This window comes from Lolium perenne, chromosome 2 (genome assembly GCF_019359855.2).
Source record: "Lolium perenne isolate Kyuss_39 chromosome 2, Kyuss_2.0, whole genome shotgun sequence".
NCBI lineage: Eukaryota > Viridiplantae > Streptophyta > Magnoliopsida > Poales > Poaceae > Lolium > Lolium perenne.
Window position 1 is genome coordinate 39218897 of NC_067245.2, and position 26508 is coordinate 39245404.

At 42.0% G+C, this 26508-nt stretch overlaps 1 long non-coding RNA gene across 1 annotated transcript; it reads right to left on the minus strand.

Annotated features, from left to right (window-relative positions):
• Positions 1-12093: 12093 nt before the first annotated feature.
• LOC139835142 (uncharacterized) lies at positions 12094-16488 on the minus strand. The gene is made up of 4 exons (XR_011750863.1): positions 14014-16488; positions 13217-13368; positions 12700-13032; positions 12094-12596 (listed from the first exon to the last, which is right to left on the minus strand). It is a non-coding gene; the product is annotated as an uncharacterized lncRNA (long non-coding RNA).
• Between the last annotated feature and the right edge of the window lie 10020 nt (positions 16489-26508).

Consider the following 26508-nt stretch of genomic DNA (forward strand, 5'->3'; position numbering starts at 1 on the left):
CCAGAACCCTATTTTTCCCGGAAGCATCCAGAACACCGAAGGAGAGTCGGAGAGGGGCCAGGGGGCCACCACACAACATGGCGGCGCGGCCCCAGGCCTGGCCGTGCCGGCCTACTGTGAGGGCGGCCCAGGCACCCTCCGACTGCGACTCTTCGCCTATATAAGCCCTTTCGACCTAAAAACGCGAGACGGATTGACGAAACTCCAGAAAGACTCCAGGGGCGCCGCCACCATCGCGAAACTCCAATTCGGGGGACAGAAGTCTCTGTTCCGGCACCCTGCCGGGACGGGGAAGTGCCCCCGGAAGCCATCTCCATCGACGCCATCGCCTCCATCATGCTCCGTGAGTAGTTCCCCCATGGACTACGGGTTCTAGCTGTAGCTAGTTGGTATCATATCTCCCATGTACTTCAATACAATGATCTCATGAGCTGCCTTACATGATTGAGATTCATCTGATGTAATCGGTGTTGTGTTTGTTGGGATCCGATGGATTATTACGTTATGATTGTCTATCTACAAAGTTTGTGAAGTTATTGTTGCTGCAATCTTGTTGTGTTTAATGCTTGTCACTAGGGCCCGAGTGGCATGATCTTAGATTTAAGCTCTATACTTATTTCTTAGATTGTATCTACAAGTTGTATGCACATGTCTATGTCCGGAACCAAAGGCCCCAAAGTGACAGAAATTGGGACAACTGGAGGGGAAGGCTTAGATATGAGGATCACATGTTTTCACGGAGTGTTAATGCTTTGCTCCGGTGCTCTATTAAAAGGAGTACCTTAATTTCCAGTAGATTCCCTAGAGGCCCGGCTGCCACCGGCTGGTAGGACAAAAGATGTTGTACAAGTTTCTCATTGCGAGCACGTATGACTATATATGGGAAACATGCCTACATGATTAATAGACTTGATATTCTGTCTTAATGCTATTTCAATCCTATCAATTGCCCAACTGTAATTTGTTCACCCAGCACTTGTTATTGGAGAGTTACCACTAGTGTAGATAGCTGGGAACCCCGGTCCATCTTTCATCATCATATACTCGTTCTACATGACATTGGAAGTAGTATCAACTATTTTCTGGTGCCATTGCTCTCATATTACTGCTCTTGTGTTATCACATTACTACTGCTCTCATATTACTGCTGCTTTCACATCACCCCTGTTACTAGTGCTTTTCCAGGTGCAGCTGAATTGAAAACTCAGTTGTTAAGGCTTATAAGTATTCTTTACCTCCCCTTGTGTCGAATCAATAAATTTGGGTTTTACTTCCCGCGAAGACTGCTGCGATCCCCTATACTTGTGGGTCATCAAGACTGTTTTCTGGCGCCGTTGCCGGGGAGGCATAGCTCTACTCATAAGTTCACCTGGGGAGTACACTCTACCTCTCTCTGTTTTATTTTATTTTGTTTTGCTTAGTTTACTTTTCTCTAGTTTATTTGTGCTTAGTTTATTTCTGTCTAGTATTACTTTGCTTAGTTTACTTTTGTCTAGTTTGTTTTTGTTCTGTTTTACTTTCCTCATATACCCAAAAATCCATAAAAATTTGAAAAACCTAAAAATTAAAAACTGTTGCTATGGGAGAACCTACAACCTACTTGGAGCTTATAGAATATTATAATAATTATAGAGAATCAAGAGCGGGAAAAGTGATGAGTGCTGTGATAGAAAAATTGAATACAATTGCTAAAATCTTGCTTAAACGCCATGATATAAACTGTTGCTCTCAACAGGACACTAAACATCTTAAATATCAATGTGGCTTTAGTGAGGAATTTTTAATTAAGAACTATAATCGGAATAGCTATATTCATTTTGGGTTCGAAGAGGTAGAACAATTTGTCATATTTATGGGAGCCTCTGAGATAGAATCCTTCATTGCTAAAAATTATGAAACTTGTGTTGTTTGTAAGGACCTTAAAGATTATGTCTCTTCTATCCTTAATTTTTGCATAGAAAGCTACAGTGATAATCCTTATATCATTGATTATAACGAGAGACTCATTAATGCACAAGAATGCACTCACAATTTGCAGGAACCTGTGGAAGAAGAAATTGATGAACCTGAAAACTTATTGGATGAAAAAGAGGAGGAAACTGATGAACCTGAAAGCTCATTGGATGAAAAAGAAGAGGAGAGTGATGAACAAAAGGAGGAAGAATGGATTAGCTACTCATGCCAACCTTCTAATGAGAGTAACTCTTTATCTCTTACATTATTTGATTGTCCTCCATGCTTACCAAAGGAGGATGAATGTTATGTTCCTGTGGATTCTCTTAAAATATTACCTATGAGTAAAACTTGTGAGAATGATTATGCTACTGTTATCTATGATAATCCACGCTATTTTGATAAATCTTATGATAATGCTTTGTTTGTGCCTGATGTCGAAATGCATGGTACTAAAGAATTTTGCGTAGCAAATGTTTATGATAAAGCTCTTGATGATGGTCCTATGTTACTTGATAATATTAATTGTACTACTATTGAAAATGGGATTGGAGAGTTCTTGACTTTATCTATGAGTCCCATATCTTTTGAGATTGATCAATCATCTTGTTACATTATTGATAAAAGTGGTTTAGAAAGTTTTGATCCTATTATTTTTTGAACTTGATAAAAATTATGTGTTTGTGGATCATGAAAAGTATGCTGCATGTGATAGTTATATTGTTGAGTTTATCCATGAAGCTACTGAAAATTATTATGAGAGAGGAAAATATGGTTGTAGAAATTTGCATGGTACTAAAACACCTCTCTATATGTTGAAACTTTTTGAGTTACTCTTGTTTTATCTTCTTATGCTTGTCACTTTGTTCTTCATGAATTTATTTGTGTACAAGATTCCTATGCATAGGAAGTGGGTTAGACTTAAATGTGTTTTGAATTTGCTTCTTGATGCTCTCTTTTGCTTCAACACTTATTTCTTGCGAGTGCATCATTAAAACTGCTGAGCCCATCTTAATGGCTATAAAGAAAGAACTTCTTGGGAGATAACCCATGTGTTTATTTTGCTACTGTTTTGTTGTGTCTTGGAAGTTTTTACTACTGTAGCAACCTCTCCTTATCTTTATTTTCTTGCATCGTTGTGCCAAGTAAAGTCTCTAATAGAAGGTTGATGCTAGATTTGGATTTCTGCGCAGAAACAGATTTCTATCTGTCACGAATCTGGACAGGGATCTCTGTAGGTAACTCAGAAAAATCTGCCAATTTACGTGCGCGTCCTCAGATATGTACGCAACTTTCGTTAGTTTTGAGTTTTCATATTTGAGCAATGTAAGTACCTGTTTAAAATTCGTCTTTACTGGCTGTTCTGTTTTGGCAGATTCTGTCTCTGTTTTTTGCATTGTCTCTTGTGGACTTTAAGCAAGGCTTTCTAGACATGGAGAGCTGTAGCTAATGTTTTATTGAGTTCTTGCAATGTATCACTACAGGACCAAGGTGGATTCAAGTTTTTTTTGAGTACTAACCCCTCTAATGAAGTTTATGAGAAGTTTGGTGTGAAGGAAGTTTTCAAGGGTCAAGAGAGGAGGATGATATATGATCAAGAAGAGTGAAAAGTCTAAGCTTGGGGATGCCCCCGTGGTTCATCCCTGCATATTTCAAGAAGACTCAAGCGTCTAAGCTTGGGGATGCCCAAGGCATCCCCTTCTTCATCAACTTATCAGGTTCTTCTATTGAAACTATATTTTTATTCGGTCACATCATATGTGCTTTACTTGGAGCGTATGTTTGTTTTTATTTTGTTTATGTTTGAATAAACTCGGATCCTAGCAATCCTTGTGTGGGAGAGACACACTCTCCGCTTTTTCATATGAACACTGGTGTTCTTAGCTTTATTTTAATGTTCATGGCGGAGTTGAAAATTGCTGCATTTATCGATATTTGGTTGGAAACAGAAAGTGCTTCATAATGTCTTGAATAATTTGATACTTGGCAATTGTTTTGAGCTCTCAAGTAGATCATGATTAAGCTCTTGCATCATGTAGTTTAAACCTATTAGTGGAGAACTACCGTAGAGCTTGTTGAAATTGGTTTGCGTGATTGGTCTCTCTAAGGTCTAGATATTTTCTGGTAAAAGTGTTTGAGCAACAAGGAAGACAGTGTAGAGTTTTATAATGCTTGCAATATGTTCTTATGTAAGTTTTGCTGTACCGGTTCATACTTGTGTTTGCTTCAAACAACCTTGCTAGCCAAAGCCTTGTACTGAGAGGGAATGCTTCTCGTGCATCCAAAACCTTGAGCCAAAACCTATGCCATTTGTGTCCACCATACCTACCTACTATGTGGTATTTCCTGCCATTCCAAGCAAATACTTCATGTGCTACCTTTAAACAATTCAAAAGCTATTATCTCTTATTTGTGTCAATGTTTTATAGCTCATGAGGAAGTATGTGGTGTTTTATCTTTCGATCTTGTCATTTACTTCGGACAGACTTTCACCAATGGACTAGTGGCTTCATCCGCTTATCCAATAATTTTGCAAAAAGAGCTGGCGCGGGGTTCCCAACCCCCAATTAATCAACCTTCATTAATAATTCTCTTCACATGTTTTGCTCTGATTCATCAGTAAGCAACTTAATTTTGCAAATAGACACTCCTTCATGGTATGTGAATGTTGGAAGGCACCCGAGGATTCGGTTAGCCATGGCTTGTGAAAGCAAAAGGTTGGGAGGAGTGTCAACCATAAATAATGAAACAAAAATACATGTGTAAACAAAAGAGAAGAGGGATGATCTACCTTGCTGGTAGAGATAACGTCCTTCATGGGAGCCGCTCTTGAAAGTCTGGTTGATGAGGTAGTTAGAGTGCCCACTATCATTCGTTGACAACAACAAACACCTCTCAAAACTTTACTTTTATGCTCTCTATATGATTTCAAAACTTAAAAAGCTCTAGCACATGATTTAATCCCTGCTTCCCTCTGCGAAGGGCCATTCTTTTTCTTTATGTTGAGTCAGTTTACCTACTTCCTTCCATCTTAGAAGCAAACACTTGTGTCAACTGTGCATTGATTCTTACATACTTGCATATTTGCATTCATCATATTACTTTGTGTTGACAATTATCCATGAGATATACATGTTGAAAGTTGAAAGCAACTGCTGAAACTTAGATCTTCCTCTGTGTTGCTTCAATGCCTTTACTTTGAATTTATTGCTTTATGAGTTAACTCTTATGCAAGACTTTTGATGCTTGTCTTGAAAGTACTATTCATGAAAAGTTTTGCTATATGTTATCTATTTGTTAGCAACTATAGATCATTGCCTTGAGTCACTGCATTCATCTCATATGCTTTATAATAGTATGATCAAGGTTATGTAAGTAGCATGTCACTACAGAAATTACTCTTTTTATCGTTTACCTACTCGAGGGCGAGCAGGAACTAAGCTTGGGGATGCTGATACGTCTCCAACGTACCTATAATTTCTGATGTTCCATGCTTGTTTTATGACAATACTTACATGTTTTGCTTGCACTTTATAATGTTTTTATGCATTTTATGGAACTAACCTATTAACAAGATGCCGAAGGGCCAGTTGCTGTTTTCTGTTGTTTTTGGTTCCAGAAAGGCTGTTCGGGCAATATTCTCGGAATTCGACGAAATCAACGCCCAGAACCCTATTTTTCCCGGAAGCATCCAGAACACCGAAGGAGAGTCGAAGAGGGGCCAGGGGGCCACCACACAACATGGCGGCGCGGCCCCAGGCCTGGCCGCGCCGGCCTACTGTGAGGGGGGCCCAGGCACCCTCCGACTCCGACTCTTCGCCTATATAAGCCCTTTCGACCTAAAAACGCGAGACGGATTGACGAAACTCCAGAAAGACTCCAGGGGCGCCGCCACCATCGCGAAACTCCAATTCGGGGGACAGAAGTCTCTGTTCCGGCACCCTGGCGGGACGGGGAAGTGCCCCCGGAAGCCATCTCCATCGACGTCATCGCCTCCATCATGCTCCGTGAGTAGTTCCCCCATGGACTACGGGTTCTAGCTGTAGCTAGTTGGTATCATCTCTCCCATGTACTTCAATACAATGATCTCATGAGCTGCCTTACATGATTGAGATTCATCTGATGTAATCGGTGTTGTGTTTGTTGGGATCCGATGGATTGTTACGTTATGATTGTCTATCTACAAAGTTTGTGAAGTTATTGTTGCTGCAATCTTGTTGTGTTTAATGCTTGTCACTAGGGCCCGAGTGGCATGATCTTAGATTTAAGCTCTATACTTATTGCTTAGATTGTATCTACAAGTTGTATGCACATGTCTATGTCCGGAACCAAAGGCCCCAAAGTGACAGAAATTGGGACAACTGGAGGGGAAGGCTTAGATATGAGGATCACATGTTTTCACGGAGTGTTAATGCTTTGCTCCGGTGCTCTATTAAAAGGAGTACCTTAATTTCCAGTAGATTCCCTAGAGGCCCGGCTGCCACCGGCTGGTAGGACAAAAGATGTTGTACAAGTTTCTCATTGCGAGCACGTATGACTATATATGGGAAACATGCCTACATGATTAATAGACTTGATATTCTGTCTTAATGCTATTTCAATCCTATCAATTGCCCAACTGTAATTTGTTCACCCAACACTTGTTATTGGAGAGTTACCACTAGTGTAGATAGCTGGGAACCCCGGTCCATCTTTCATCATCATATACTCGTTCTACATGACATTGGAAGTAGTATCAACTATTTTCTGGTGCCATTGCTCTCATATTACTGCTACTGCTGCTGTGTTACTGTTACTACTGCTCTCATATTACTGCTGCTTTCACATCACCCCTGTTACTAGTGCTTTTCCAGGTGCAGCTGAATTGACAACTCAGTTGTTAAGGCTTATAAGTATTCTTTACCTCCCCTTGTGTCGAATCAATAAATTTGGGTTTTACTTCCCGCGAAGACTGCTGCGATCCCCTATACTTGTGGGTCATCACGCCGCTATGGATTTCTCAGCCAGCACTTCCTGCAAGATATTGTTGGATAGATGAAGCTGAATTAATGAAAAAGCCTTACGGTCTTTCCTCTTTTCATTGTCTGTCCAGGTCTTGGCATCATTCTTGCCAAATCCATAAAGAGCTTCATCCAGATCAGAAGATTGGGTAAGGATCGCTCTCATCTTCATTTGCCATAGAGAAAATCTCGTGATATAATCCAGCGGCGGTAGATTGAACTTCAAGGAAGACATGTCGTAAAACCCTAGATTGAAACACGGCTCTGATACCACCTGTTATAAAAGCGACAGGCAAATAACGAAGAACGATAAAAGAAAACGCAGCGGAGACACGAGATTTAACGTGGAAAACCCCTTCCAACACAAAAAGGGAAAAACTCACATGCGCCAGCAAATACTTCACTATATCGGGGAGTGTTTACAAACGCCGTGGGTTATCTTATAATCTGATAAATCCTATCCGGCGGCTTACAAGAGGTATATATAGACGGTGGCATCGATCTGTACCACGACGGGCCCAACCCTACCGGCGACGGGCCTCGCTCCGCTAGTCAGAAGTTAGCCTCCCTTTAGTATATGAATTTGGATCACAATACAACAGAGATTCCGCATAACGAGTCATGTTTTCTTCTGTAGGTGCATCTCACACACCGCCAAGTAAAGACGAATGAAGTCGTGAAGGTGATACGCCATGAGCACTTGGCTTGTATCGATGTTAGTGATCCAAAAGTTGTCATTCTTTCGATGGATACATTTTTATGTTTGGAGTTGCAGAGATGGACGACGCCATGTCCTTAGGCTACAACCATGAAAGCCATGGTGTGTGCCAAAATTTATCCTTTTCTCCATTTCAGACGAACACTACCGGTGTATTGGATTTACGTTCTATTAAGCTGGTCATAGTGGTAAGTATCATGTAGTACTATCATGCATATGATACTTGTGTATGATTTTATCTCTATAGTGGGTAGTATGATGAGAAATGCAGAGTGGCTCTCGGGTGCTACACACTCCCATACTTAAAAAAAGTTATTTTTTTATTTTTTTGAAATAAAAAATGATCAGGTATTATACTTGTACATAAATATTTCCCTAGGAATACTTTCATTGTATCATGGGTTAACAAACAAACCTAAAACGTCCCATGACCAGATACTATTCACTTTATATTCATCATAAATTTTTTTCTTCTGAAAACCATGGGAATAATTTCTTTTCTAAACATATTTTTTACGAGTACAAACTTGATCATCCTTGGTTTCCAGGAAGATTCATTTTTTGGTTTTTTCTTTTTACTTACTACAATCTTTTGGGTGTATAGAGGTGTGTAGCACCCGAGAGCCAAAAGTCCGAGTTAGTAGTATCATGGAGTACTATCTTAGTCATCATATATTTATTATTTTTTAGAATCTCAATGTAAATTTTTGTACAAGATTTTTTTGGCACTAACTTTTCTCGTGAGTGATATGCGCTTGATAATCTAGTCTCCTCTCTCCTCCTTAGACTACTTATAGTGAGAGTAACTAAGATAGCAACATAGAGCTATATGCATTGTCAACTAGTCAAATTAATGACATTGCATGATATTAAATGAAGAAAAAGATGTTTGTGCTAACTAGTATGTTACCATAACATCACACTTTTCAATGTAGGATGAGTCCACAAGCTAATAATACACTAATGCATGATACTACATCTAAGTTGTTATGCACTATGAAGGCAGTAACATACTAACATAGACTAGTGTCATATACATGACACTACTCTTTGTTACTTACCACTATGACTAGTCTTAATTAGCTGTCACAATAATATTTTTGTAGGACCAATATGCATGATACTAGCATATACCAGCACTATGGCTAACCATCTTTATTTTCTCCCTTTGGTATTGACCGCCGAAAATTTATGATGCGGAAGACTTATTCCATGCTTTTGATAATTTCATGCGGTACTACCAGTAGAAAATCCCTAGAGTACTTGACCAGGTTGGAGTTGACCGCTGTTAATTCCAAACCATCTCTATTGTAGAACCTTTTTCCCTTGTTCTCGATCCTGTTTCCAGAATCGATTTTGACGACTACGGAAACTTTTGTGATGTGACGTGATTTTCTGATGCCATGCCATGGATTTATTCAAGGTCCTGGTCTATTCCACTTGGCACTACTGGTACCAGAAGAAAAAAAAATGTAGTAGACGAGGTAGCCATCACCGTTCTAGGTCCAGAACGTCTGTTATGCGAATGTTTTTTTCTTCTTTCCTTTCATGGCCGTGTTTTCGTAAGTGATGCTGACGTGTGAAACCAGTGTGATGTTGCAGATTTATTTCGATCGTCGGTCAATTACATATGGTACCGGTGAAGATCTATTGGGCCACTTGACAAGGATGCATTGGCGTTGGCGGCTACTAATCCAAACCCGTCTCTTTTAGAGAATGTTTTTCTATTTTGCTGATTCTCAAATGACACAGAATTATCTTAGTTTTTAGAAGACTCCAAAATCGTTAGATGTTTTTTGCGAGAAAAATCTGTATCTATGATAGAAGTTCACAAGAAGTACATGAAACCCCAAACATAGTAAAAAAACAGTCGACATTCTTGGGTCACCTAATGACCACTACCGTCACCAGAGCGACGTGCCGGTGCCGTTGCTCTCCTACCACACCACTGTCTCCTACCATAACCAGCTTGACGTTGTTGATGACGGTCGGGAAGTCTATCCCTACGGACTAGCGCGCTAGAGCCGAAGTCATCTTCATTGAACCCTTGAATTGTTATCCGAATTTTCTGACACCAAAGCTATAACACAGGTAGATCGGACAAGATCAACGAAACCCCACTCCCCTCATCGCCAGCGGTGAGATCGCCGCTGACGAGGTGGACGACGAGTAAACTTTATTCTTGTCCCGCACAACACCACCATAGCTATTATAATGTTGCTGCCGTTGACCAACTCTAACTTAGACAAGTCACAGTGATAAGTATCATAAAACATTATCATCATGCATATGATACTAGCATATGATAAGGATGCATGTTAACTAGTATATGATAAGGATGCATGTTAACTAGTATATGATAAGGATGCATGTTATCATATAGTAGTATTACGATATTTTTATATTTATTGGTTTGTAAAACCTCAATACAAATATGTGCACAATATTTATTTAATATTTATTTTTCTATTTCTATGTGCTATGATATGGTATCTATCTATGATACCACTATGATATCTCTTATTACTAATTATACTGATCCATCAGCTTTTTTTCATACATGGTACTACCTATAATACTCCCTCCGATTGATATTAGAAGACTTAACTTTGTATATAGATGTATCTAGTTAACAAACACATCTAGCTACATTCATATGTAGATAATACTAGCATGAATTGGCGCGGCGGCACGCCGCGCCTACGCTGTAGTGTGACGGTGGTAATTATATTTAAGACCATCACATATGATATGATTGATTATGATGGTTTTGATGCAGTTCGGATCACGATTTTGTTGGAAAAATATATCGGACGGCATGAATTACAGTCTAACACGGCAACGGCAACAAAGAGCAGGCGCAATTCAGAAATTCTACCGATGGGTCATAGATAAATAGTTGCATAACAACAGGAAGAGATTACATGCAGTGACATGGATCATAGCGGTAGGAATCAAAAATTGTTCTAGGCTTGGTATCTATGTGTTGTATCCCTCAATGTGCTCGGGGATTTTTTTCGCAGCCATTGCTCCCGAATATGTTCACCTTCATTGATGAACTCACCGTGTAAATGAAAAACATGGTAATTCTTCCATGAGTAATCTGTTACCAAGCAACTTTTCAGTGGGAATAGACTCAATAATAAAGGCCAAAGAACGTCCGTTCGTACCAAACATTAAGAAAATTTGTGAAGCAACCGAACGTGAAAGATCTAATAGGAATTACTTGACGTAAATTCCCCAAAGACAATCATCCTGCAAAGATATGTCATCTCCCAAATACTGCCGATATCAGTCGAGCGGATTTCTACTATTTGTGACATATACAAAAAAAAAACAGGTATACACAAATGCCAAGATTAAAAAAAGCACCGGAAAACATGCCTGCCAAGCTTCCTTGAACGTGTTGTATGGCCCACGGTTGCGTGTTGTGACAGTTGAGTGAAAATGCTGCATTTTAGGAGTCATTGACCGACGGCAATTTGAATTTGTATCCACCAACCTGCAATACACAAATCTTAGTGTAGGTAACAATCGCTCCGGCTTATAAAAATTTGTTCAATATTCGTGCATTCAGTACTACCATACCTCGTGTGACCGGAAACCATCAGTAGCATTAATAAAATTTAGCTCCTCACTAATTTATAAACTTCCTTATTACTTTTTAGTTATGGGCAGATAAGCCTTGATGTTGAGAGAAGCAGTTGGAGACCGAGCTTGGATCAGCACAGTAAGTATTACTGATTGAGAATGTAATAAGAGGAATCTAAGTAGATTGCATGGAATCTAGTTTGGCATTGTTTGAAGTAATCACAACTTTAGGAAGCGTCTTGGGAAATCGCCATCTGCAAATGAAACCTAGCAGCGGGAAATCACCATCTGCAAACGAAACCTACCAGATTAAGAGAAAATTTGATATGCACTGTTCCATTTTTTGTATTGTTGGTATAAATTGTCAATTTATTCAAAACCGTTCTCCTAACTGTATCTGGAACTTCTTATAATACCCATTGGTTCTGCATTTAGACAGCAACTTGTCTGTAAGATATAAGAGTAGACATGCTACAGAAACTAAATGCAAGGAAACGAAAAACATTGCATAACAATTCAGGAACAGCCCAATGACGTGACATGAGCGGCAGCAAGTCGTAGCCATTGGAATAAAGCATCGTGGCCCATATATTGTGCAAATGAATTGACAACTGTAGGTGGCGGCCCTGAACTTCGCCACAATAGGGGGAAAAAACCAGCAAGTGTAAGACTGCCTATTGAGGCGTAGCTAATCGAAAACAGATTCCCCTAAAAAAAACTAATCGAAAACAGATAGTTATAATTAAGCAGTAGCAAAACAGAGAATAGTAATCGACTGAGAATACATGGCAATAGTACGTGCATAGATAGTAATATGAACGGAACAAATGATAACGGTAGAAGAGCTAGGTCAATATATTACATGGCATATGATAACACATGAGTGTGCAAGGACGTATTATACAGTGAAGGTGATGACAGCCAAAGTAGTAGATCTTTAACAAAACAGACATAACACCTATGAGCACAGATAACTCGTAGGACTTGAGGACATGGTCTAAACAGTCTACTGGTCATTGATATAAAAAAAAAAGGCATACACAGGATAAACCTATGGGCCTTGAACAACAGAACCATGCCCCAAAACAAAGCCTACTTGCTACATATACCAGCCAGAGAATAGCTTGTAGATAGTAGAAACGGTAGTAGATGCAGTACTTCTGACGACTGAATTATCCAATCCTTCACTCTCTATGCGAGTTGTATGATACGTGCGCGAGAACGTGTGAAGCAACCTAGTCATCATCTCAGAAATGCAATCCCTTCTTCGACTTGAGGTTCTTACCAGCACCATCGTTCTTGCAGTTTGTTCTTCCAGCAGTATCAGAGGCAGTCTATAGGCAGAAGGCATTGTTTGTCAGAAAATCAAAAACAGAGGTGCTCTGCTAAGACAACACAATTTTAACTCATCGACTATAGAAGCTGATGATGGTGTACTCTGTGGCATAAGATCCATGGACGGTGCCGGAGTTGAAGTTTCACCAGGGCCTTGAACCTGCTTTGGAGTTTGAGGAATAGGGAGACCCTTAAAATGCCTTGTTGCAGAGTAACATTGGCACAGATAATCGGCTCGGCAATCTGTAACTGGAGGTGGCTGTGCAATGCATCTAATGATTCACACCTTGGGAGTGACAATGACACTGAATTCTCTTCCCGTGATGGCAAGCAAATCATGGGGCACTGCATCAGCTTGACCTCTGACACTTGACACAAGCATCAATGCCTCTTTTCCAAAGACAACTTCTCCTCAGGGCCCAAACAAATATAAGTCTGCAAATTTCGCGGTATGAGGATTGGCTAAGTCAGCATCAACTACTTAGACAATGAATCCGTACTTGATAGAGTAATAGCACAAGGGAAAAAAAAGTTGGGCAAGAACTTGTCACAAACAGGACAGAAAAATGTATAATAAATACAGCGGAAATCAGAAGACATGGTGAACAGGTGCGTGTACCTTGGCAGAGGTACAACAGTAGGGCACCGAGGACATTTGTATACTCCATCCGCTAACCTACTTTCTTCCAGCATTCTATGCAGCTTATATAATACCACCCCTTTTTTTGTGAGAACTTCAGTGATTCTAACAGATATCTTGTAGCGTTTGCCCTAAACACATGTACCAATGGATTTAGCAAAGAGAATGCATAACTAATATTTCAGCAAAAGCACTGGAGTTCATTGCGTAAACCCTAAACCTTGTATACTGTAGCCTTTTTAAAGATAATGGGCATATTAAATTCGGATTTAATATTACATCTGATCAGCTATTTGATGGAATATATGCACAAAACTGAAGAAGCTCAGAGTGGAATATATTTTGCGGCATGCAAATAGAAATTCCGGAAAATTGGAGAGCATGCTGCACTCTCATGATTTAGAAATAGGGAATTTGAATGTATATACTGCACAAAGGACAAACATCTTATATGTAAGAGCATAGCGAAGTGACAGGATGGCATATGTGAGTTAACACCACTGAAGTGGTGAACTTTACTTTCAGTACACTATACGTTAAGCTCATCATCGTTTCTTAATGTCTAGCGTGCAAGGAAATCTGAGAAGCAGGCATCATATTGATGTAGAATATGGAAATGATGAGAAAAGGAATGTACTGTGCAAATAGATGTCTTCACTTTGAAGATGTACAACAGGGCCTTTCCTCTTCGTTCTTAAATTCAGAGGAAAACCCACTATCCAAAGGTATGTGCAGATCCATAGGGATTTGAAGTTAGTAGTCACCAAAGTGTGTACCTGACTTGAATCTTTTGCAGTATAATCTGTCATCCGGACATACTGCCTAGAAAATATAAAGAAATAATTTAGTAACCTTTGTGTTATGGAAGAAATAAATAAAAAGTTCAATGATGTATCAAATGAACACAAGGGGTGAGAAAATAGCTTGCAGAACCATGTATGAATCACAGTGACAGTAGTAAAACTCTCCGTAACCAGATTCCGCATAAATAATTCAGGTACCAATCAATAAAAATTAAACAACGTAATATTGATAGTACAGCTGGAATATAATGACTAAGAAGATTTAGATACAGCATTTGCAATATTTCAAAATATACAGAAACTTCATACTTTCAAGGCCAACTAAAGTAGTCCATTCTTTTAGCTGGCCATCAGACCAACCAGAACTATTGTAGATGTAGCAAAACAAACTGATACTCCCCAAAGGAAAATCTATAAGATATTTCTTATAAGAGATCCTAATAATTAAGGAGTTTCTAAGAAGAAGAAACTCTAGCTTCACAACATATGAATCAGCGGTGCAAGTGCATGATAGCAGGGAAGTTCAGACAACAGATAAATTAATGGTGGAAAAACCCTCGGTGCAAGGACCACTGTGGCGTCATGTTGCACCCTGCTGGTAGCCATGGGTGCAATAATAATAGATATTTCTATCGTACATATTATGACTATGGCACGGTTTTGGCAGAAAATCATGGGATACACGATGGTAAATATTATTTTATCAATTTGAAGAGAAAAGTTGATTTGCTATCACATAATCCTCAGGATCACGTTCTTGACAAATATCATCAAACCTGTATACACCAAGGTAGATTGAAGAAGCAATTCAAAATGCAGATCACAATTCCATATAATTTTCTAACCCAAGGTAGATTGAAGGAGGAATTCAAAATCCACAGTTCAGTTCCATATAATCGGATAACCCGTGAGCACCTCGATAAATTTTCAATGTTATAAATGAACAAAAAACTGGTAGGTGATGATGTTCATGCTCCTGCTAATATGAGGAAAATGATGTCCTTGTGGTTAGTTAAATAGAATATATTGACAAAAACGCACAATAGGATTTTGCTTGTTTTAATGTAGTGTCATGGTTCAGTAATAGAGATGTTAGATGGGTATGTTAACAAAAAGCACAATAGGCTTTTGCTTGTGTTGATGTAGTGTCATGGTTCAATAATAGAGATGTTAGATGGGACTGCAACACGAAATTGGTTTGTTTTGCTTGCCAGTTGCGCGCTACACATCGAATAATATGTATTCAAGCACTTGAATAAACAAATATCTTACTAAACATAAGATGAATAAATCATCCAGTTACCACAAGGTAAAATAAATTAACATCCAAAAGATGAGCCAAATGAACGATTAGTAAATAAAAAGTTGATGTTGTACAGACTTAGGTGTTTAAGCATGACACTTCACAGTGAGTACCTTTTGTTTGAATCACATCGGAAATACATGAGACAATCCTGAAGCCAACATCAACTTTGCCACTCTCTAATAAGTGGTATCCAATATATGTTCTTAAACATGATATAAATGTCAGGGAACTGAATTTGGACTGCACTTCCTAGATTTTGGCGTTACTAAGAATACTCATTAAATAAGAAACGTTAAAAGCATATGTTAATACTGGGAGAAATACAATCATCTAACTATATTTGTGTCTCCATCCATATACAAAATTTATCTTAAGATCAGCAGTAGTATTATAATTATGATAAATCAAGCTATCAACAAATATCATTTCAAGCTGTAATGGAAACCTGTATATATTTGGTAACAATACTTATCAATGGAAGGTAAGCAAGAGCTGAACTAAGTTGTTGGAGCAAGTAACTATAGAAGTGTGTGGAAGCCAACCTTCGGTATACTGAAATAGCTAAACGAAAATACATGGGATATATATATGATCAACAAATGGCTCACTTCAAATACATATTTTAAGCATTCATGTAAGAAATAGTGTCTGAGTCTAACTTGCATATTAGTACATCACACAAAGAGTCGAACAGAACAAATAGATGGTTGCAGGCATATATTAGAACATGTCAATGCAATTTGTTTATATAAGAACTGTAACAGAAACTTACTGTGTTCGAGTCTTTTTTCCGTCAGAATCCCATGACCAGCTCCCCTTCTAGATCTATTGGACAGAAACTTACTGAACAATATAAAATATGACCCAATTTATAACAGTGAGGAAATTAGGTCATCAGTCTCAGAAAATTCAGAAACTTTAAACAACAGAGTAAATCACGATTGGAAAAAGGTTCAGGCTTTCCCTTTGCAAGATTGAACATGTGACAGAACAACTGGAAACCCAAAAAATCGCTACTACCGAACCTGCAATCTATCGTGCTCCATGAGTAAATCTTCCATAGAACCATCGGCTCTCCATGGACCAACAAAACTGCTAGAAGACCAAACCAGCTAGACGCGGCCTAGGCTCGGCGCGGTTCATTGCAGTACGCACATACCTGCAGTAGTAGCACCCGTCTGAAGAACGGCCATATGAGAAGATGAAATAGACACTCTCACGCGTGCAGGTGACAGGGAGTGCGATGGAGACGATGCGATGGTGTACTACAAAGTGAGCGGCAGGATGTCTGCCGTGGACTCCATCCTCGTGGAGGCGGCCGATTTAGTTGTTCCGGAGCAGCCGCCGGGATGAAGACCGTGCCCCTCAGCGACATAGCGGCGCCATGTCCAGCCAAGAATCCCGCAGATGAGGCAACTCCCCACCCGCAACAGCTCCTCCCCCCGCGCAGCACGGCGAATCAGTCCGGCGGGGTCGTCGGCCGCCATCCAGGTGAGGAGCTACAGTGGAAAAGGCAACGCTGGGGGCAGCTAGAGCGCCTTGATGACGGCCAGCACTCCCAGGGGGACCCGATCGAGGCCATGGCCGACGCCCGCGAAGGAGACCGTGGCAGTGGGTCAGCACATCCCACCGCTTCTCCCACTGTATCCCCGTGGCATGGCCCGATGAATAACCGCCCAGGGAGCACCACGAGAGGACCGCCGCCACTGGGATCCCCTCCGTCCATGCGCCTCTTCCCCGCTCCCGCCGTTGGATTTCTCTGGTACCACCATCCTCTGCGCTCCGCCCTGCCGACGACGTCGTAGTTGTCGGTGGCGGCTGTTCGGGGCAACCGATCTACGGCGGCTGCGGAGGACTGCGGAAGCGGCTCGGTGATGACCACGGCTTCGGAGGACCTACACGCAAGGCCAGCGGCCAGAGAGGAGATCGGCCAAGGAAGGGCTGGTGTGGTGAGGAATCTGGCAAGATGGGTGGAGTTGGAGCAGGGTAAGATGAGGATGATTAATGTGGAGTTCTCCGTAGATGAGGTAGATGAAGCTGAAGGGAGGGCATCCGACGTGTAAAGAATTGAGAAGGGAAAGAGGCAAGGTCAAAGCGGTTCTGATCAGGTGGCCCACTATAAACAGCAAAAGCCACACAATAAATAGACCAATCTAAGATAACGGGCCAAATCACACACGCGTCAGCACCATACGGACTGGTTGGTTCCCTAAAATTTTCTGACGACACCCAAATTGCACACGGAAAGAAACACTGCAGGAATTAACCATCAAGGAACCTACGTGTCAGCTCACAGTTAATCCAAAAAGTAACTCAAAATTATGAGAAAAATCGAGTTGGTTCAGGTTTAGTATAGTAGTTATTAAGTCAATTAATTATAATTGGAGGGAATACTTTTATTGTGGATAATTTTAGAAAACGTAATACAACGCCGAACCACAAGCGGGGGCAGGTCCAAGGTCCTCACACTCTAACTTAGAGCATCTCCAGCCGTCTCCCTGGGAAGGTCTCCAGGACGCCTTTTTTCATCCGGATGGACGAAAACGGCCCAGTTGCACCCCCGGCTCCTCGTTTTCCTCCGGATTATGCCTTTCATCCATCCGGAGAGCCCAGTTCATCCCCGGATTCCTGAGGCCCGGTCGGGGACTCTAGACGAAACAAAAGCTCGTGAAACATCGAGCGGGCCCGCGTTGTCGGCGACAGAACTGGTAGCTCCCTCCATTAATTTCGTTTTCCCTCCAAAATGCGCCGCATAGAACCATTTTCCCCGACGAATTTCGGAGGAGCTACCGCCATTCTCCCCCACAGTTGCAGCTCCTCCTCTTCCCTTCCACCACCATGCCGCCGAAGAAGCTCACCGCCGATGGCGCGCCGAAGGAGAGGAAGCCACAGGCGCCAAAAAAGAGGCCGTCGGGCTGGACAAATGCGCAGTGGGCGGCGGATGTGGAGCGGCAGCGGAATGAAACTCGCGGCAGGGCGGAGAGGGAGAAGAAGTGTAACGCGAAGAGGGTGGCGGCGGCGACGGAGGAACAGGCGAGGCTGATCTCCATTAACTTCGGCCAGCCGTGCGTCGGTGATACGTCTCAAACGTATCTATAATTTCTTATGTTCCATGCTAGTTTTATGACATTACCTACATGTTTTGTTCACACTTTATATCGTTTTGATGCGTTTTCGGAACTAACCTATTGACGAGATGCCGAAGTGCCAGTTCCTATTTTCTGCTGTTTTTGGTTTCAGAAATCCTAGTAAGGAAATATTCTCGGAATTGGATGAAATCAACGCCCAGCACCTTATAATTCCACGAAGCTTCCAGAACACCGGAGAGGGACCAGAGGGGAGGCCCTGGGCCCCCACACAATATGGCGGCGCGGCCAGAGAGGGGGGCTTGCCACCCTGGCGTGTGGCCCCTCCGTAACCCCTCCGACTCCGCCTCTTCGCCTATTTAAAGGTCCCTGACCTAAATCTTCGAGACGGAAAAGCCACGGTACGAGAAACCTTCCAGAGCCGCCGCCATCGCGAAGCCAAGATCTGGGGAACAGGAGTCTCTGTTCCGGCACGCCGCCGGGACGGGGAAGTGCCCCCAGAAGACTTCTCCATCGACACCACCGCCATCTTCATCAACGCTGCTGTCTCCCATGAGGAGGGAGTAGTTCTCCCTCGAGGCTAAGGGCTGTACCGGTAGCTATGTGGTTAATCTCTCTCCCATGTACTTCAATACAATGATCTCATGAGCTGCCTTACATGATTGAGATCCATATGATGAGCTTTGTAATCTAGATGTCGTTATGCTATTCAAGTGGATTTTACTTATGTGATCTCCGGAGACTCCTTGTCCCACGTGTGTAAAGGTGACAGTGTGTGCACCGTGTGGGTCTCTTAGGCTATATTTCACAGAATACTTATTCACTAAGTTATGATTTGAGTTGGATGTCTCTATGAAATTGTGGTGTGTTAGTACCTCCTATGAATGCTCAAAGTGATAGCGTGGGGTGTTCATTAGTACTTGGGAATACATCTTTAAGGTTTGCCTACATGATGAATTAGAGTTCGTTATCTTGCCAGAGAGTAATTCGGAATAGCATAGTGAAGTGCTTATTTATATTCCATTATGATTGCAATGTTGAGAGTGTCCACTAGTGAAAGTATGATCCCTAGGCCTTGTTTCCAAATACTGCAATCATCGCTTGTTTCTTTGTTTTCTTGCATCTTTACTTCCTGCAATATTACTACCATCAACTGCACGCCAGCAAGCACTTTTCTGGCGCCGTTACTACTGCTCATATTCATTCATACCACTTGTATTTCACTATCTCTTCGCCGAACTAGTGCACCTATACATCTGACAAGTGTATTAGGTGTGTTGGGGACACAAGAGACTTCTTGTATCGTGATTGCAGGGTTGCTTGAGAGGAATATCTTTGACCTCTTCCTCCCTGTGTTCGATAAACCTTGGGTGATCCACTTAAGGGAAACTTGCTGCTGTTCTACAAACCTCTGCTCTTGGAGGCCCAACACTGTCTACAAGAATAGAAGAACACGTAGACATCAAGCACTTTTCTGGCACCGTTGTCGGGGAGGAAAGGTAAAAGGCACTCATACTCCGGTCCCAGGTAACTAAGTACTATTCTGTTGCCGTTGTGTGTGTGCTCGAAGCTATTTCCTTTAGATCCTGCAATTGCATCTTTTTGTTTCTTGTTAAACACTAGTAAGGCATAATGGAAAATATCTGTGAGCTTTTTAAACTATTTCCTGAGTCAAGACATGAATGGTTTAATGCGAAAAGTAAAAAACCTATGGAACCTTATTTGCATGCTAGTAGCAATGATATTAGTATGAACGCTTTGAACACCATTGTTGCTAATGATATAGAAAATTCTAAGCTTGGGGAGGTCGGTTTTGATGAAAATGATCTCTTTAGCCCTCCGGGTATTGAGGAGAAAGTTTATGTTGATTATGATATGCCTCCCATATATGATGATTATAATGATAGTGGTCTTTTGGTGCCGCCTACTATGGAGAGTAAATTTTATTATGATTATACTATGCCTCCTACACTTGATGAGAATAATAATGATAGCTACTTTGTTGAATTTGCTCCCACTACAACTAATAAAATTGATTATGCTTATGTGGAGAGTAATGATACTTTTATGTATGTGAATAAGAATGCTTTATGTGATACTTATATTGTTGAGTTTGTTCATGATGCTGAAAGTTATTATGAGAGAGGAAAATATGGTTGTAGAAATTTTCATGTTACTAAAACATCTCCCTATATGCTGAAATTTTTGAAGTTACACTGGTTTTATCCTCCTATGCTTGTTGCATTATGCTTCATGAATTTTTTTATTTACAAGATTCCTTTTCATAGGAAGTGGGTTAGGCTTAAATTTGTTTTGAATTTTCTTCTTGATGCTCTCTTTTGCTTCAACTCTTATTTCTTGCGAGTGCATCATTGAAATTACTGAGCCCATCTTAATGGCTATAAAGAAAGCACTTCTTGGGAGATAACCCATGTGTTTATTTTACTACAGTACTTTTGTTTTATATTTGAGTCTTGGAAGTTGTTACTACTGTAGCAACCTCTCCTTATCTTTATTTTATTGCATTTTTGTGCCAAGTAAAGTCTTTGATAGTAGGGTTGATACTAGATTTGGATTACTGTGCAGAAACAGATTTCTGTCTGTCACGAATTTGGGCAGGGTTCTCTGTAGGTAACTCAGAAAAATCTGCCAATTTACGTGCGTGATCCTCAGATATGTACGCAACTTTCATTCAATTTGAGAATTTTCATCTGAGCAAGTCCAGTGCCTCTAAAAAGTTCATCTTTACGGACTGTTCTGTTTTGACAGATTCTGTTTTTTATTTCGCATTGCCTCTTTTGCTGTGTTGGATGGATTTCTTTGTTCCATTGACTTCCAGTAGCTTTGGGAAATGTCCAGAAGTGTTAAGAATGATTGTGTTACCTTTGAACATGTGAATTTTTGATTATGCACTAACCCTCTAATGAGTTTGTTTTAAGTTTGGTGTGGAGGAAGTTTTCAAGGGACAAGAGAGGAGGATGATATACTATGATCAAGAAGAGTGAAAATTCTAAGCTTGGGGATGCCCCGGTGGTTCATCCCTGCATATTTCAAGAAGACTCAAGCGTCTAAGCTTGGGGATGCCCAAGGCATCCCCTTCTTCATCAACAATTTATCAGGTTTCTTTTCTTGAAACTATATTTTTATTCGGTCACATCTTATGTGCTTTACTTGGAGCGTCTGTGTGCTTTTATTTTTGTTTTGTTATTTTCATTCTCTGAATAAATGCTTGTGTGGGAGAGAGACACGCTCCGCTGTTGCGTATGAACACATGTGTTCTTAGTTCTATCTTTAATGTTCATGGCGGAGTTGAAAACCGTTTCGTTAATTGCTCTTTGGTTGGAAATAGAAAATGCTTCATGTGGTAATTGGTATAATGTCTTGAATAATTTGATACTTGGCAATTGTTGTGCTCATATGGATCATGTTTAAGCTCTTGCATCATGTACTTTGTACCCATTAATGAAGAACTACATAGAGCTTGTTAAAATTTGGTTTGCATGATTGTTCTCTAGAGTCTAGATATTTTCTGGTTAAGGTGTTTGAACAATGAGGAGACGATGTAAAGTCTTATAATGCTTACAATATGTTCATATGTGAGTCTTGCTGCACCGGTTTATACTTGAGTTTGCTTCAAACAACCTTGCTAGCCTGGCCTTGTATTGAGAGGAATTCTTCTCGTGCATCCAAATCCTTGAGCCAAAAACTATGCCATTTGTGTCCAGCATACCTACCTACCACATGGTATTTCCTGCCATTCCAAAGTACATTACTTGAGTGCTACCTTTAAACTTCTATTCTTTGCCTTTACAATACATAGCTCATGGGAAAATAGCCTTAAAAACTATTGTGGTGAAGAATATGTACTTATGTATCTTATTTCTTAATAAGTTGCTTGTTGTGCGGTAACCATGTTTCTGGGGACGCCATCAACTTTTACCTTTGTTGAATATCATGTGAGTTGCTATGCATGTTCGTCTTGTCTGAAGTAAGGGCGATTTTCATGATCAAATGGTTTGAGTATGCATATTGTTAGAGAAGAACATTGGGCCGCTAACTAAAACCATGATCCATGGTGGAAGTTTCAGTTTGGACAATCAATCCTCAATCTCTTATGAGAATATTATCTGTTGTTAAATGCTTATGCATTAAAGAGGAGTCCATTATCTGTTGTTTATGTTGTCCCGGTATGGATGTCTAAGTTGAGAATAATCAAAAGCGAGAAATCCAATGCGAACTTTCTCCTTAGACCTTTGTACAGGCGGCATAGAGGTACCCCTTTGTGACACTTGGTTGAAACATATGCTATGCAATGATAATCCATGTTAATCCAAGCTAATTAGGACAAGGTGCGGGCACTATTAGTATTCTATGCATGAGGCTTGCAACTTATAGGATATCCTATACATAACACATATGATTTATTACTACCGTTGACAAAATTGTTTCTATGTTTTCAAAATAAAAAGCTCTAACACAAAAATAGTAATCAATGCTTCCCTCTGCAAAGGGTCTTTCTTTTACTTTATTGTTGAGTCAGTTCACCCATTTCCTTCTATCTTAGAAGTGAACACTTGTGTCAACTGTGTGCATTGATTCTTACATGTTTACCTATTGCACTTGTTATATTGCTTTATGTTGACAATTATCCATGAGATATACATGTTGAAGTTGAAAGCAACCGCTGAAACTTAATCATCCTTTGTGTTGCTTCAATGCCTTCTACTTTGAATCTATTGCTTTATGAGTTAACTCTTATGCAAGACTTATTGATGCTTGTCTTGAAAGTACTATTCATGAAAAGTCTTTGTTATATGGTTCAGTTGTTTACTCATTGTCTTTACCATTGCTTTGAATCGCTGCATTCATCTCATATGTTTTACAATAGTATTGATCAAGATCATGTTGGTAGCATGTCACTTAAGAAATTATCATTGTTATCGTTTACCTACTCGAGGGCGAGTAGGAACTAAGCTTGGGGATGCTTGATACGTCTCAAACGTATCTATAATTTCTTATGTTCCATGCTAGTTTTATGACATTACCTACATGTTTTGTTCACACTTTATATCGTTTTGATGCGTTTTCCGGAACTAACCTATTGACGAGATGCCGAAGTGCCAGTTCCTGTTTTCTGCTGTTTTTGGTTTCAGAAATCCTAGTAAGGAAAGATTCTCGGAATTGGACGAAATCAACGTCCAGCACCTTATAATTCCACGAAGCTTCCAGAACACCGGAGAGGGACCAGAGGGGAGGCCCTGGGCCCCCACACAATATGGCGGCGCGGCCAGAGAGGGGGGCGCGCCACCCTGGCGTGTGGCCCCTCCGTAACCCCTCCGACTCCGCCTCTTCGCCTATTTAAAGGTCCCTGACCTAAATCTTCGAGACGGAAAAGCTACGGTACGAGAAACCTTCCAGAGCCGCCGCCATCGCGAAGCCAAGATCTGGGGGACAGGATTCTCTGTTCCGGCACGCCGCCGGGACGGGGAAGTTCCCCCGGAAGGCTTCTCCATCGACACCACCGCCATCTTCATCAACGCTGCTGTCTCCCATGAGGAGGGAGTAGTTCTCCCTCGAGGCTAAGGGCTGTACCGGTAGCTATGTGGTTAATCTCTCTCCCATGTACTTCAATACAATGATCTCATGAGCTGCCTTACATGATTGAGATCCATATGATGAGCTTTGTAATCTAGATGTCGTTACGCTATTCAAGTGGATTTTACTTATGTGATCTCCGGAGACTCCTTGTCCCACGTGTGTAAAGGTGACAGTGTGTGCACCGTGTGGGTCTCTTAGGCTATATTTCACAGAATACTTATTCACTGAGTTATGATTTGAGTTGGATGTCTCTATGAAATTGTGGTGTGTTAGTACCTCCTATGAATGCTCAAAGTGACAGCGTGGGGTGTTCATTAGTACTTGGGAATACATCTTTAAGGTTTGCCTACATGATGAATTAGAGTTCGTTATCTTGCCAGAGAGTAATTCAGAATAGCATAGTGAAGTGCTTATTTATATTCCATTATGATTGCAATGTTGAGAGTGTCCACTAGTGAAAGTATGATCCCTAGGCCTTGTTTCTAAATACTGCAATCATCGCTTGTTTACCGTTTTACTGCATCTTTACTTCCTGCAATATTACTACCATCAACTTCACGCCAACAAGCACTTTTCTGGCGCCGTTACTACTGCTCATATTCATTCATACCACTTGTATTTCACTATCTCTTCGCCGAACTAGTGCACCTATACATCTGACAAGTGTATTAGGTGTGTTGGGGACACAAGAGACTTCTTGTATCGTGATTGCAGGGTTGCTTGAGAGGAATATCTTTGACATCTTCCTCCCTGAGTTCGATAAACCTTGGGTGATTCACTTAAGGGAAACTTGCTGCTGTTCTACAAACCTCTGCTCTTGGAGGCCCAACACTGTCTACAAGAATAGAAGCACACGTAGACATCAGCCGGCCAATTCCTCGGGCCATGGCCGACCCAAGGTATGATCGGCTCTACTTCCTAGTCGCCGGTGTCGCCGTCCACGGCCATGTTCCAGGACACCTACGCTGCCGGCATGGCGGGGTTTACGCCGCCACCGCCGGCGTACGACGGTGCGATGTACGAGGGTATCTCACCTGCCGTGCGACGTGGGCCGCTCTCCTTCTCCAACCCCGGGATGCCGCCGCCGAATGAGCTTGTGATGCACGAGATGATCACGTCGGGCTCCATGGCCGCCGCGTCGAGCCCGAGTTTCTTCACACAAGAGGAGGCAAGGGCGACGGAAGCCGTCGCGGGGCAGCGTCAACCTCGACCAGGACGATCACCACGATGAGAACGACGGTACCCAAGACGTTGACGAAGAAGATGAGCAGACCTACCTCGACCAGGACGTCGACGAAGAGGAAGCGCCTGAACCCACGGAGGCGCCGTCCAAGGGGAAGAAGAAAAGGAAGAAGAACTCGTCGCCAGCCGAGACGCGGATCAAATGGACAGACAAAGAAGAGAAGTGCCTCGCCGAAGCTTGGAAGACCGTGTCCATGAACGGCATCACCGGCGCCAATCAGAACTTCGACACGTACTGGCAGCGGGTCAAGGTGGCGTTCGACGAGCGCAAACTCGTCGATCCATACTACAACAAGTGATACGCAGCGACAAGGCAATGGGCACCCATTGGGGGCCGGCGTGCAGCCAGTGGCACAGCATACAGGAGGAGCTCGACAAACGCGTTGTGAGCGGCGACGACTTTGAAGCAAAGGTATGCTCACTCGCCGTGGCTCCTCCGTCGACTGTACATCGTCCGAGGTTTAATCTTCAATCGCCGGCCTGTTTTTGCAGATGCAGCGGGCGCTCGACATGTACGCGGACGACAACGACGGCCAGATGTTCAAGTACCTCAACGTGTTCGCCCGCATCGAGGAGTGCGAGAAGTGGAAGGAGGTGCGCAAGAATCTCGCCAATAACAAGGGCGAACAGTACAACCCTGACGATCCAGCACCTGCCGCGTCGGCAGGCCGCCCCGAGCTCGGCCAGAAGAAGCTGAAAGAGCAGAAGAAGGCCGGCCATCCAGCCGACAGGTTGCAGGCGTCCTTCAATAAGTGCTGGGCCAACGCGAGGGCGCACGCCGCCGGGGACGACAAGCACGACGTGCGGTGGGAGGTGATGCTCGCCAACCAGGGCGTCCGGATTGCCTTGCTCAAGGAAACCTCCGCGGCGAAGAAGAGAAACACCAACCTGGCGTTCCTGATCGGCGGCAACGACGTCAACATGGACGAGGAGACGAGGGCTTGGTACGACGCCCATCGCCAAGAAATCCTCCTGCCCCCGTCGGCTGCTTCGTCCTCCTCTTCGACGTCAACTCCCGCCGCTGCGACAACTGCAGACGCCAATGCTTCGCCGCCCGATGCCGCGCCAGACGAGGCTCAGGACGGGACCGCCGATGAGCCTGTAATCATCTAGTTTCTGTTTCGATCGCCGGAATGTGGCTGATGATCGCTGGACTTTGGCGATTCTTTTGTGTAGCGGGAAGACGGTTTTTTGAAACTATCGCCGTTGATGGGCGAATGCCAGCGGTGCGACTGG